Raw genomic sequence first — 12,297 nt, 5'->3', positions numbered from 1 at the left:
ATGTAACCGCTGCACCACCGCAGTTTTCTAGTAATCTGAAATCCTCTGACTAGAAACGGCCCTTCTGAAAGCACAGTGGGGCAAATCCAGAAGTGGTCTGCTGTTTCCGCTTCACTGGATGACTCCTGGTTTCTGGAACCTTGGAAACTTGTCCACTGAAGGCAAAGTGCTCCCTCGGCATCGAAGAACACAGAAAGGTAGACTGGTCCCAGAGGAAACACAAGGAAATGGACATTTACGGCCTTAAGCCACAATGGTAAGGCTGAAAGAGTGCCTAGTGCGATCCCTTGTTTTATGAAGGTAGAAACTGAAATCCAAAGTCATTAAATATACTCCCTAGCTTAGAGTGTGTGACTTGAGTCGGGACTAATATTGATCCCCAATTCACCGCCCTTCCCATCCGATCACATTGGTACTGTATCAGTTCACAGGACAGCCTACAGATAAAACAGAAAGGAAGGATTATGTTATGATTTTTCTAATGCATGTGTACCTATGCACACATAGGTACTCAAACTCGTCTTTTTAAAAGGGAAGAAAACAGGGGTGCCTGGCTGGCTCAGTCAGTAGAGCATGTGACTCTTGATCTCAGGGCTGTGAATTCAAGCCCCACATTGGGCATGGAGCCTACTTTAAAATAAAATGGAAGCAACCAATGTACTCCAAACATCAGAAGTTTCAATTTTCTAACTGAACTCCTAACTTAAAATCTGAACCCTGTTCACAGAAAAGAGCAAAAGCAGGCAAGGAGTGTCATTCTCAAAGGGATATGTCTGTGTTTCCAGGAGCTGTCTCGACCAGCCAGGCTGCTCTGTGGCCACAGCCCCTGGGCAACATCCCCTTCCTCATGGGCCCAGAGGAGGGAGACCTTGGCTACTTCTCTCCCCTGTGCAGAAGCTCCTCAGTGCCTAGCTCTGTCCTGAGATTAAGGGGGACTTAATTTCCTCTTTTGGCTTATTTGTAGTTTTTCCTTTATTCTTTTTTAAAAATTTGCCGTGAGAAAATTTTGCTTTAGGTTTATTTTGAGAGAGAGACAGCGCAAGTGGTGGTGGCGGGGGGATGGCAGAGAGAGAGACAGAGAGAGAGAGGGGGAGAGAGAGGGAGGGAGAGAGGGAGGGAGAGAATATCCCAAGCAGGATCGGCGTTGCCAGCACCGAGAGCCAGAACTCACAAAATCGGGAGATCACGACCTGAGACGAAGCCAAGAGTCAAGACGCCTCACTGACTGAGCCACCCAGGCGCCCTGTAGTTTCCATTTTAAAATGGCAACGAATACTCATTCACTAGCCAGGTACGTATGTACTGCTGATGAAGACAAACGGCTGTTAAGGCCTGAGTCTCCATCTCCAGAGGCCCAAGGCCTCCCATGGGCTTAGGGCCTATACGAATGACCATCACAAAGTTTCATGTCCATTTTCATTCATGACTTGGCCGAAGGTCAGGGCAAAACATAAGCTCCTTAAAAGCAGAAGCCCACTATCTTTTGTCTCCTGCCCAGAGACTACCGCAACTCCTCAGCATCTGTGCAGGCGGTGTCTAACAGGTAAGGCCACAGCTTTCAGTGTTTTTTCTGACTCAGGCACCCAGACCTCTACCTGTCCTGCTGGGAGGCTGCCTCGAGGACAAAGCTCCCTCAGGGGAATGTCCCGCAAGCTGTGGGGCCTGGCGTCCGGGACGGCCACACCTCGGGGCGGGCTTGCTGGGAAAAGCCTGCCCCAGCCTCTCCCGACAGTGGGGGGCTATTACTGCTCCAGCCCCCTGTCAAGCCCACTTTGGGTCCAGAAATCAGTCATGTAAGACTGCAGCAGGTTCCTGTTACCCAGGAAGTCCAAACTGCAGTCATGTACCAGGTACAATGTGGTTTCCTCAACTTTTACCTCTTGTCCCAGAAGGTATCGTGTCAAATCACAACAACGATCTTTCTTGTCAAAAATACTCATGTATGTGAACGTGGAACTCTGTGGGCTGGCATTCTGATCAAGAGCTGTCAGGACTAAGCAAGCATCACTGCACGAAACTCAAGCCAACATTTATGGCTCCTCTCTCCTCGGTGCCTCACAATCTGCCCCAGCTTCTCATCCTCCTCCTTTGCCTCTTAGGAGTCAACACTCCACTGTGCGTAATTCCTGCAGGGCTCTAACACTGCCAACACACACAGCTCGGTGTACCAAGCCCCTGGAGAACTCACTTTACTTTTGAGAGCTGCTACTTAAAATACCGAGTCCCCCCACCCCCACCCCCACCCCACTGCTTCCTCGAGTCACTGTCCAATCTGCTTTACCAAGCACTCAGTGGATCTGACAGGTCACCAGACTGGAAGAACTATACCTCAAGGGAAGAGACACAGAGCTTTGCCCGGCCCCTCTCCCCCTCCCACGGAGGGTCTGACACAACCCCACATTCTCTCCTCTGCATGCTGGAGGAGCTCGTTCTGGGTCCACAGACCGTCAACCCTCAGAAAGGAGAGAACAAAAAAGACAAGAAAAGAGAAAGGAAAGAATGGGGGTGAGGACTTTCCTTAAAGCACCAAATTACAGCAACAAGCCATGTAAGACTGGGCATCAAAATCTGCCAAGCCACACACACTGTGAGTGAAATTAATGTAAAACAAATGTCTGAAATCGTTTAACCCTTATTAAGAGAGGCTAAAATGGGGGTAAACTTACTCACCATTTGTCAAAGGAAAATACATTTACAAAGCAATCTTATAGCTAACATTGTTTGAAAAATTGGCCCCAAAAAAATCCAATGAAGAGGGGCGCCTGGGTGGCTCAGCTGGTTGAACGTCTGACTCTTGATTTCAGCTCAGGTCACGATTTCACGGTTTGTGAGCTCGAGTCCTGCATCAGGCTCTGCACTGACAGCACAGAGCCTGCTTGGGATTCTGCCTCCCTCTCTCTCTGCTCCTCTACTGCCCGTGCTTGCTCTCTCTCAAAAATAAATAGACAAACATTAAACACACAAAAAATTCAACACAGAATTTCTTCTGGGTCACCTTGGGTGGCTCAGTCAGTTGAGTGTCCAACTTTGACTTAGCTCATGATCTCACGGTTTGTGAGTTCAAGACCTGCATCGGGCTCGGTCAGCACAGTGCCAGCTTCGGATCCTCTGGCCCCACCTTCTGCCCCTTCCCGGCTTGCATACTCTCTTTCTCAAAAATAAACAAACATTAAAAAAATACAAACGGGAGCACCTGGGTGGCTCAGTCGGTTAAGCGTCTGACTTCGGCTCAGGTCATGATCTTGTAGTCTGTGAGTTCGAGCTCCGCGTCGGGCTCTGTGCTGACAGCTCGGAGCCTGGAGCCTGCTTCGGATTCTGTGTCTCCCTCTCCCTCTGCCCCTCCCCAACTTGTGCTCTGTCTCACTCTGTCTCTCAAAAATAAATAAATGTTAAAAAAAAAAATAAAAAAGGATTTCTTCCAAGCTGATCATGGTACTAGATTTTATAATTAAAAAAAAAAAAAAAAAAAAAAAATGAGGGCGCCTGGCTGGCTCAGTTGGTAGGTCACACAACTCTTGATCTTGGGGTCATGAGTTCGAGCCCGACTGTGCGTATGGAGCCTACTTAAAAAAAAAATCTTTCAAACTATTTCCATGTATTTACAATAATCTCCAAAATGTTAAACTTTTCAACTCTCAAATCTTAAGAAAATTTAAGAGTTAAATAAGTTTTTCACTTCATGTCTTCCATAAACATTTTGCTTTCTAATAACAGTTTTCTGCCAAAAAGCTTACTCACACACCCCAAATCCAAAACAAACAGAAGCCCAGCACAAAGAAGCTGAAAAAAGGTTTTTTCAACCAAATCTACCATCCCAAAGGACCCAGTCCTAGCCTAGGCAGCAAATAAGATTCCTGAAGCCACAGACACAGCATTTTATGCACAGGACCTGAAGACCACCCAACCCCATTCGCTTACTTGCTAAAAAAGAACAGTAAGGCCTAGAGGGGTTAAATGATTTGTTAAATGGCTCGGTGGCCCTATGGGGCTTCCTCCACAGAATGGCAGACGACCGAAGAATCATCCGAACCCTGCTGATAATGCGAAAGAAATGTCACACAGGCATGTTCCTTCTTTGGTAGAGTTGATTCTAAATGGACACATTTCAGTAAGGACCACATACTCGGTTGTAAGAGCACCAAGAGGTTCAAAAGATTATTAGCCATAATTCCGTTTCAGGTAGGTCTCATGAGCTAGAATATAACCACTGGACTAAAACCGAAAACAAATAGGATTCTTTTTTTGTTTGTTTATTTATTTATTGTGAGAGAAAGATAGAGTGTACAGTGGTAGGTAGGTAGGTAGGTAGAGAGAGAGAGAGAGAGAGAGAGAGACAGAGAGAGGGAGAATCCCAAGCAGGCTCCATACAGTCAACATGGAGTCCAATGCGGGCTTGAACCCACGAACCCGGAGACCACGACCTGAGCCAAAGTCAGATGCTTAACCGACTGAGCCATCTAAGCACCCCAAAATTGGATTAAGTACACTAGAACTGTCTGTCATATTTGTTATTAAGCATTTGTTTGATTCATCTTTTTCCCATAAAAGCTGGGTCTTAAGAGGTCCCTTTTAACTGAATGGGAAATCACTCACTTAGTATCAGAGTCTAAATGAACTCATTAAAGTTCCTTAATTTATACTTGTTAAATAACTGGGCTTAATTAAATTTGATCTGAGCACTTTCTTTTTATCCATTTTTATAGTTTCTTAAAAAAAAAGACAAATTGAAATTTCACTTTTATTTTGTATGCTGTAATTAAAATTTTCTCATACGGACATTTCCCATGTGGGCCCCCAAATTATTTCCTATTATTTTTCAGTTCTGTTACACTTTTTTCCCCAAGTTCTAGACAGATTCCATTTTAGTTTCAGAAATTAAAGGTTCAGCTAATATCACAATCTCAGAATGAATAACAAAGATGCCCTATTAAATGCAGACTCAGTACATACCCAAGACTGCTATTAAACCACTAAGCAATAATGAAATGTTGGTATGTGACTGATCATATGAACTTACTTCTTTACTCTTAGTAACATATTAGTATGCAAAAGAATTAAGCTGAGACCTTACCTCTTATCATATGTAAGTTAACTCAAAATGGATCAAAGACCTAAATGTAACAGCCAAAACTATAAAAGTCTTAGAGGAAAACATAGGGGTAAACCAACATGACCTTGGACTTGGTAAAGGATTCTGAGATATGACACAGAAAGCATGATCAAAGAAAAAAAAATACGTAAGTTGAGTATCATTGAAATGAAAAACTTTTATCTCCATTCTATTTTTTTTAACCTCAATTAAAATGAAAAACTTTTGTGATTCAAAAGCTACCTTCAAAAAAGTGAGAAGACAACCCACAGAATGGGAAAAAATATTTGTAAATCACGTATCTGATAAGGGTCTTGTGTCTGGAATACGTAAAGAACTCTTACAAGTCAACAATAAAAGGGTAATAACCCAATTACAAAATAGGCAAAGGATGTGCATGAACATTTCTCCCAGGAAGATACACAAATGCCCAATGAGCACATGACAAGAAGCTCAACATCATTAGTCTTCAGGGAAAGGCAAAACTAACCCACCTCGAGACGCCAGTTCACACCCACAACAATGTGCAATCAAACTGCGGGCAAATAACAAGTGCTGGTGAGGATGTGAACAAACTGGAATCCTCACATACTGTTGGTGGGATTATAAAATGGTACGACCCTTTTAGGAAATAGTCTGGCAATTGCTCAAATGAGAAACAGAATTACTATGTGACCTGGCAATTCTACTTCCAGGTAAATATCCAAGAAAGGTAAAAACATACGCCTACACAGAAATTTGTACACAAATGCAGAGAGCAGCATTATTCACAATAGCTTTAAGACAAATAATCCGGGGGTGCCTGGCTGGCTCAGTTGGTAGAGCACATGACTCTCGATCTCAGGGTTTTAAGTTTGAGCCCCACGTTGGGTGTGGAGATTACTTAAAAATAAAGAAATAAAAAAAATCTTAAAAACAGACAAATAATCCAAATGTCTTCCAATGGGTGAATGGATAAATAAGGTATATCCATATGATGAAATATTATTCAGCAATAAAAACGACTATGGTACATGCTACGACTTGGATGAACCCTGAAAACATTATCCTAAGTGAAAGAAGCCAGTCATAAAAGCCCATATATTATTTTGATTCCACTCATATGAATGTCCAGAACAGAAAAATTCATAGAGGTAGAAGGTACATTAATGAGGGCTGGGGAGCCGACTGGGGGCAGAGGAAGGACAGTGAAAAGGGTGCCTGGTTTCTTTCTGAGGTGATAAAGTGTTCTAAAAGTGACTGTCGTGATGGTTGCAAAACTCTGTGAATATACTAAAAACCACTGGATTGTAAATTTTAAAGGGGCAAATAGTATGATTTTTGAGTTATATCTCAATAAATCCATTTTTAAAACGTAAGGTAAAGGGCACCTGGGTGGCTAAGTCAGTTAAACATCTGACTCTTGATCTCGGCTCAGGTCACGACTGAGCTCTATGCTGACAGTGTGGAGCCTACTTGAAACTCTCTCCCTCTCTCTCTGCCTCTCTCAAAATAAACAAACTTAACAAAAATGAAAAAAAAAAATAACGTATCAGTAGACAGTAAATGTTTGGCTGTTTTGTTTTTTGTTTTAAATTAGAAAGATTAAAAGAAAAGAATGCCTTTATAACTAATTGTTTACAAGAAAATCATGATCTCTCAAATGCATGTGGAAACATTAATATTTCAATCAAAGCAGAGAGCCAAAATATCAATCCTGCACAACTGTCTTCATTCTAAGATTCATTTGGACATTAGGCCTTTTAAAGACAAAAATGTCAGACTTTAAAAGCTATATTACAAAGATGTAATCATCAAGACAGGATGGTACTGGCACAAAAACAGACACTCAGATCAATGGAACAGAATAGAGAACCCAGAAATGGACCCACAAACGTATGGCCAACGAATCTTTGACAAAGGAGGAAAGAATATCCAATGGAATAAAGACAGTCTTTTCAGCAAGTGGTGCTGGGAAAACTGGACAATGACATGCAGAAGAATGAACCTGGACCACTTTCTTACACCATACACAAAAATAAACTCAAAATGGATGAAAGACCTAAACGTAAGACAGGAAGCCATCAAAATCCTCGAGGAGAAAGCAGGCAAAAACCTCTTTGATCTTGGCCACAGCAACTTCTTACTCAACATGTCTCCGGAGGCAAGGGAAACCAAAGCAAAAATGAACTACTGGGACCTCATCAAAATTAAAAGCTTCTGCACAGCGAAGGAAACAATCAGCAAAAATAAAAGGCAACTGACGGAATGGGAGAAGACATTTGCAAACGACATATCAGATAAAGGGTTAGTATCCAAAATCTACAAAGAACTTATCAAACTCAACACCCAAAAAACAAATAATCCAGTGAAGACATGGGCAAAAGATGTGAATAGACACTTCTCCAAAGACATCCAGATGGCCAACTGACACATGAAAAAATGCTCAACATCACTCATCATCAGGGAAATAGAAATCAAAACCACAATGAGATACCACCTCACACCTGTCAGAATGGCTAACAATAACTCAGGCACCAACAGATATTGGCGAGGATGTGGAGAAAGAGGATCTCTTTTGCATTGTTGGTGGAAACGCAAGCTGGTGCAGCCACTCTGGAAAACAGGATGGAGGTTCCTCAAAAAATTAAAAATAGAACTACCCTAAGACCCAGCAATTGTACTACTAGGTATTTATTTATCCAGGGGATACAGGTGTGCTGTTTCGAAGGGGCACATGCACCCCCATGTTTATAGCAGCACTATCCACAACAGCCAAAGTATGGAAAGAGCCCAGATGTCCATTGACGGATGAATGGATAAAGAAGATGTGGTATATACACACAATGGAGTATTACTCGGCAACCAAAAAGAATGAAATCTTGCCACGTGCAACTATGTGGATGGAACTGGAGGATATTATGCTAAGTGAAATTAGTCAGTCAGAGAAAGACAAAAATCATACGACTTCATTCATACGAGGACTTTAAGAGACAAAACAAATGGACATAAGGGAAGGGGAAAAAAGTAACATAAAAACAGGGAGGGGGACAAAACATAAGAGAGTCTTAAATATGGAGAACAAATGGAGGGTTAATGGAAGGGTTGTGGGAGAGGGATGGGCTAAATGGGTTAAGAGGCATTAAGGAATCTACTCCTAAAATCATTGTTGCACTATATGCTAACAGACTTGGATGTAAATTAAAAAAAAAAAAAAACAAATGGGGCGCCTGGGTGGCTCAGTCGGTTAAGCGGCCGACTTCGGCTCAGGTCATGATCTCGCCGTCTGTGAGTTCGAGCCCCACGTCGGGCTCTGTGCTGACAGCTCAGAGCCTGGAGCCTGTTTCAGATTCTGTGTCTCCCTCTCTCTGACCCTCCCCCATTCATGCTCTGTCTCTGTCTCAAAAATAAATAAACGCTAAAAAAAAAAAATTAAAAAAAAATGTTTGAGATATTCAGCTAAAATAAACGGCACGTGAGGAAGCTGGCATAGAAACAGTATTACATATTTGTGAAAACCATGTGTGAACAAATAAAAAACTTCAAACACAGTTCTGAAACCTCAGAGCAGCACTGTCCAACAGAAATGTAATTGGAGCAGGGAATATACTTTTAAATTTTCTAATAGACTGGGTGGCTCAGTCGGTTGAGCATCTGACTTCGGCTCAGGTCATGATCTCGCAGTCCGTGAGTTTGAGCCCCGCGTTGGGCTCTGTGGTGACCGCTCAGAGCCTGGAGCCTGCTTCAGATTCTGCGTCTCCCTCTCTCTCTGACCCTCCCCCATTCATGCTCTGTCTGTCTCTCTCTCTCTCTCAAAAATAAACATTAAAAAAAAAATTAAAAAAAAATAGATAAATTTTCTAATAGAAACATTAAAGAAGGTAGAAGAAACAGGTGAAATTAGTTTTAACATATTTAAAATAACCCAATATACATAAAATATCATTTCAACATGTAATGTAAAAAAAGTTGCTGACACATTTTACGCAGTGTTGGCAGTGAGTTTCAAAATCCCTGGCATCACACATTAAACAGTGTGCCTTCCACGTGCTTGGTAGAGATGTGGGAGTGGCTGTGCCACCCCGTACCACAACTGTAGGGTCTACGGAGTACGTGGCAAGAATTCTCTTTTCGTTAAGAAACTGAGCTTTCCATGACATGCCAGAATGCGGAACTGACCAGGTATGAATCATTACTGGTTATATTTCCCAACATCATATATGCAGAATTGTATTACTTTTTGCAAAATTTCAAAATACCTTAACGTTTTAGTTTTTTTTCCAGTCATCTCTACCCCCAATGTGGGGCTTGAACTCAGAACCCCAAGATGAAAGTCACATGCTCTACTGACTTAACCTAACCCATGTGCCCCAAAACCTTAAAATTTTAAGAGCGATTAATTTATATACAGCAAAATGCATAACTTTAAGGGTACAATTTGATGAGTTTGGATGTATACATGTAACCACTAGCCCAATCAAGATACAGAACATTTCTATCACCCCAGAAAGATCCTTCTAGTCAATTCTGCCCCACCACTGCTGCGATTCCTATCAACCTAAATTTGTTTTGTAGTTTTTGCCTGGCACAGAATGGCATAAATGGAACCATACAGCATGAACTTCACACTGCAGGAGAAGAAAAACAATGGTTTTTAAAAAAAATTTTAATGTTTATTTTTGAGAGAGAGAGAGAGAGAGAGAGATGCAGAGAGAGAGGCAGACACAGAATCGAAAGCAGGCTCCAGGCTCTGAGCTGTCAGCACAGAGCCCAAGGCAGAGCCTGAACCCACAAATCACAAGATCATGACTTCAGCTGAACACTTAACCAACTGAGCCACCCAAGCACCGCAGAAACACAGAATGTTTTGAGATTCATTCATATTGACTTAAGTATCAATAATTTGTTGTTGATGTTTTGAGAGGAGAGAGAGAGAAAGCGAGCGGGTGCGCAAGAGTGGGCGAGAGGGACAGAGGGAGAAAGAGAATCTCAAGCAGGTTCCATGCTCAGCACGGAGCCTGACGCACAACTCAATCCCACAGCTTTGGGATCATGACCTGAGCTGAAATCAAGAGGCAGACATGGGTGTCGGGGTGGCTCAGAGGGTTGAGCATCTGACTCTTGGTTTCGCCTCAGGTCATGATCTCCCGGGTCAGGAGATCAAGGCCCACACTGGACTCTGTGCTGCCGGTAGAGAGCCTGTGTGGACCTCTCTTTTTGCCCCTCCCCTGCTCGCACACATGAGGGTTCTCTTTCTCTCTCAAAATAAATAAACTTTCAAAAATAAACACATAAAAAAAGAGTTAGATGCTTAACCACACGAGCCACCCAGACACCCCATTAATTTGTTGTTTTTTATAGCTGAGTAGTATAAAGTGGATTACAATGTAGTTACCCATTCTCCTACTAATGGTTATCTGCACTATCTCTGGTTTTTGTCTATCATGAGTAAAGCTGCTATTACTTATTGTGCAGACAAGCTTTTATTTCCCTTGGGTAAGTACCTAGAAGTAGAGTCACCTTTTATTTGAAAATGTTATCACCGCATTTATTTAATTTAAGGCTGTAGAACGTGTGTATGCTTTCTTAACTGGATGAAACTGATGGCTTTGCAGAGCTCTGACAGATTCAGGAACTGAACAATATTCTAACAGCGTTCATCTGAGCTTCACAATTAAACTGCCTCGTTAATTTCTGACACATTTTCCTGATTTGGGGCAAATCTGTTTTAACTGAGAGAATATTTTTCTGAAAACTATCTTAATTCTAACACAGAATCTCACAGTTCCTTCAAAACAGATCTGTCTGAAACTTGGTTAGAATGAGTATCTTGTGGAACCCATCTTCATTTATACAGAAATGAAAAAAAAAGAAAGTACTCGAGAGGCTGTGAACCCATACTATAAGAAGCAGCCATTAGAACACTCATGATAATTTACTGCATATTAGTTATGCTGAAAATAGGAAATGAGGTTTTACATTGGTGTCTTGGGGATTACAGAGCACAAGGGGTCAAATAGAATAGTCCATAAAAACTAAAGTATACACTAGTCACACACTTTTCCAATCACATAAAAGAATGCAGGTCAGAAGTGGATGAAATCTCTAAGAATTCCATGATCTTAGCAAACCAATGGGCTCAGTGCCCTTCCTTCCACAGAGGACAGCTGGCCCCTGCCACGGAGCTGCCCTTTAACACGCCCAACTGCATTAGGAGCCTTTATAGCTTGGGAAATTACCCACAAATCTTTCACAACTCCTTCCCTGCACCATTTGTCTCCACATTACCATCACTGCTATTCTGCACAGCAGTTCTTTTTATGAATCTACCCTAAGGCTCCTTCCGTCTTGTCCCACTTCCTTTCGCCCGTCTGCTCCATGGAAAAAAAGGTTAACAGATTCGCGCAAACCCATCTTTACCTCCCTTTATGATGACGGAATTCCCCAGGGAGGCCCTCTGCCCCTTTCCACAAAAATAGGGAAGTGACGTTCTTTTCTCTAGAAATCACCAGTCCTCCCACCAGGACACGTGGAAAGCCGAGCGCTGTGCCACGAGAGGTACAAAACTCTGAGGGGAAGTAGAACACCCCACACGTACCCTTCTCTTTAATGCCACTTTAAGAATGCAAGATTAATTTACACAGCTCTGCAGCCGTTCGACCATCATGGAATAAAATACTTGTTAATCGCATGCATAAGACAACCCTAAGATTAATACAACACTCAAATAAATTTGTAAAAATTAAACCTAAAAACTGCTTAAATGCTCTCTTCATTAAGGATTAAGAACTGTGTCCAGTGATACTGCAGCATTATTTGTAACATCAAAGACTGAAAACACTATCAACAGCTAAAAAGAATGATACATATCCATAGAATGTAATTTTATGCCCCTATTATAAAGAGTGAAACAGAGGTTTGTCCCAATACAGAGCAATCTCTAACGACACACTGTCAAATGGGAAAAGCAGGGTACAGAACAAGGTGGACACTATACAATTGTTAGTGTGCAAAATACCATAGGAATGCCTGGGTGGCTCGGTCAGTTAAGCGCTGGACTTTGGATGTTGGCTCAGATTGTGATCTCACAGGTCATGGGAGCAAGAAGCCTGCCTGGGATTCTCCCTCTCTCTCTCTGTGCCCTCCTCGACTCATGTGCATGCATGCAAGTGCACACACACTCTCTCTCTCTCTCAATAAATGAAATAAAACTTAAAAAATCCCATATA

At 42.2% G+C, this 12,297-nt stretch overlaps 1 protein-coding gene across 7 annotated transcripts in view; it reads right to left on the bottom strand.

Annotated features, from left to right (window-relative positions):
- The window catches only part of CNOT10 (CCR4-NOT transcription complex subunit 10), a 70,000-nt gene that overhangs the window by 10,470 nt on the left and 47,233 nt on the right, over positions 1 to 12,297 (bottom strand). The window lies entirely within an intron of this gene.

Source organism: Acinonyx jubatus, chromosome C2, assembly GCF_027475565.1.
Source record: "Acinonyx jubatus isolate Ajub_Pintada_27869175 chromosome C2, VMU_Ajub_asm_v1.0, whole genome shotgun sequence".
NCBI classification, from domain to species: Eukaryota; Metazoa; Chordata; class Mammalia; order Carnivora; family Felidae; genus Acinonyx; species Acinonyx jubatus.
This window is presented reverse-complemented; position numbering and strand designations above follow the sequence as displayed.